The sequence below is a fragment of the Triticum dicoccoides genome, chromosome 1A (assembly GCF_002162155.2).
Source record: "Triticum dicoccoides isolate Atlit2015 ecotype Zavitan chromosome 1A, WEW_v2.0, whole genome shotgun sequence".
NCBI classification, from domain to species: domain Eukaryota; kingdom Viridiplantae; phylum Streptophyta; class Magnoliopsida; order Poales; family Poaceae; genus Triticum; species Triticum dicoccoides.
The window spans coordinates 479,175,036-479,177,624 of NC_041380.1; the positions used below are offsets into that span (position 1 = coordinate 479,175,036).

Genomic DNA, 2,589 nt, shown 5'->3' on the forward strand with positions numbered 1-2,589 from the left:
AACATTATGTACAAAATCTAGTAAAACGGTGTATAAAATGTAGTAATTCAAAAAATATTTTTTTTTATTATCTAAGGTTGTAAATTACTATATTTTTACGAAAATTACTATATTTTACATGGTGTGTTACTATATTTTATATGTACCGTTACTGGGGTGTAGGATAAGCTATTCTAGCTATTCTACACTCACTAGCGTTACTATATATATGAAAATGGGTTAGTACTCCTAGGAGTACATACTCCCATCACTAAACTAGTTCTTTTCAGTTTAACTGAAATTAGATAATTAAGTACCGCCCAAGTCCATTTGAATGGATAAGGTGGACTTTGAAAATTAGTTCCTTGAAAATAGGGATTCTTGCTGCACATTGTTTGCCCAACTATTAATACCAGGCCGGCGGCTACTTGTACACGGTTCTAACCAACATGACTTACGACGGCATGGACGAGAGCTGGCAGCGTGCACCTCGTCCGCCGGCCGGCAGCCGGCGGCAACTCATCCATGGTGCTCAGCAACACATCTCCGACGACATGGACGAGACCCAGCAGCGTGCGCATCATCCGGCGACTGGCGGGCGGCGACAACTCGTCCTGCTTGGCAGCACCATCTATCACGGCATCGACGGAACCCGGCAGCGTGCGCGTCATTCGGCGACCGACGGCTACTCGTCCATGGTGCTCGCCAACATGGTCTCTGATGGCATCGACGAGATTCGGCAGCGGCCGCCTCGACCGGCTGCATGTCCAGGGATCCGTCTCAATAGCATAATGAGTTGATTCGTTTGTTGCATGTTGTTACACTACGTGGACTAGAGTAGTCCTGGTGCGCGGAGATTGTATGTGATTTTGTTAATTCTTTGAATTCGTATCCTTTTAATTCAACTTGTTCAGATCGCATTCGAGAGATGCCATGCGACCAGCGGTGGACGACGTTGACGGCATGCTGGCGAAGAGCTGACGACGGTTAGCCGGCAACACGCATGAAGCTGCACACCGATGTTCTGAACGAGCTTCCACTAACTCTCATGTCAATCAGGGTGGTGCATGGGCAGATGGGCTGGTGGCCAAGGTTTCAACCTGAAGCTCCGGCGGGCTAAAATACTTCATGCATGGCTAGTGATCCACCCATGGCGTGATAAATACATGCACATACTGATTTTTTTGGCAGCGTATAATTTTTTGAATTGGACAGCATATACTACTTCATTTTAGATGAAATATGTACTCCATAAAAAAAACTTCAGTATATACCATCTATTATTTCACTTGGATCTCAGATGGACATTTTTTTTCAAATAATTGGAAATAGCTGTAAACTCAGTATAAAAGGAGTAAATTCGTACTTTCGCCAGAAAAAAGAGTAAATACCTACTCGTTCATTCCGAGCTACCTGGCTAAAAAAAGGTACACACGCTCGAAAAAATGTATAGACCCAAAGGTTGAAAGTTGCATTTTTTATCAATAAAGTAGTATATACTCTTTTATTTTGAGGTAGTATATACTTTCCAATCTGTTCTAAAAGTAGTATATCAACCTTTTCATTGGAAAGGAGTATATACTCGCTCCAGTTGTAGTTGCCTGGCCGAAAAGTATAGTATATACATATACTCCAAGCTAGTAGCATATATACTACCATCCCGTAAAAATAATAGCATATATACTAGCACATATGCCATGTATGGCATATATATAGTGTTACTATACACACACACACACACAATCATAACCCTTGACAAGACGCATTGCTGCTGTCCTAGGGATCATCATGTGTTGTCTTTGTTTCTAGTCTCGCCACTTTCTTTTGTTTGTGGTGTGGTTACCCTCACAATCACGCATCCATAACTTTTCGGACTTTTCGGAAAGATCGGAATGGCAGTACCATTGCCAAGAGAAAATAGATCAGATGCCATAATCTTGGAGTACCACAATTCATTGTATTACTGAAGAACATTGAGATCACTATTAATTTTGGGATACCACAATCATACATACGTGCAGATGGCAAAGTTAGAAATATTGCTCTAACCAAGTTTCAAGTGGCAAGATTAACTGTTATTTTAATTTTCTGAAAGAACTTGAGATGACTTCTCTGAACTCTTCTTGATCATCTACATCCATATATCAGGAACTCTCCCAAAAGCAAATACGCAATGAGCAATGGTAGCGAGGCAACATATCCATACTGACATTGGTGCAGACACATAATCTAGAGAGGATGCGGTGGACGGTAGTACCTGAACATGGGAATCATAGTCGAGAGGCTGCTGCACGATGACGCGCTCCAGGGCCTGGATGCGGAGCTCGTCGTCGGCGTCCCCTTCCTCGTCGGAGCCCGTCTTCCGCGCCTCCTCCAGCGACGTCCGTGGGCTGCGCCGCCGTCACCTCCAACAGGTCCGATTCCATCGAGGGGCACGATGCGGGCGGGCACTGTTATTTGGGGGACCGGATCCTCCTCCCTCGGCTTCTTCCTACTGAGAACTTCACCATGGTCACCTGCTAGGCCAGGGGCGCGGCGGAGGAGTGGTAGAGGAGGGCGCGGCAGCTGACGAGGACGGGCGGCGGCGGAGCAGTTGAAGGAGAGGTACAA

General features: G+C 45.0%; 1 long non-coding RNA gene across 1 annotated transcript in view; it reads right to left on the reverse strand.

The window, feature by feature from the left end:
- LOC119280799 overlaps nt 1–2,578 on the reverse strand; it is a 4,803-nt gene extending 2,225 nt beyond the window's left edge. The window contains exon 1 of the long non-coding RNA XR_005138179.1: nt 2,237–2,578. This is a non-coding gene — a long non-coding RNA (uncharacterized LOC119280799). The remainder of the gene's footprint in view (nt 1–2,236) is intronic.
- Between the last annotated feature and the right edge of the window lie 11 nt (nt 2,579–2,589).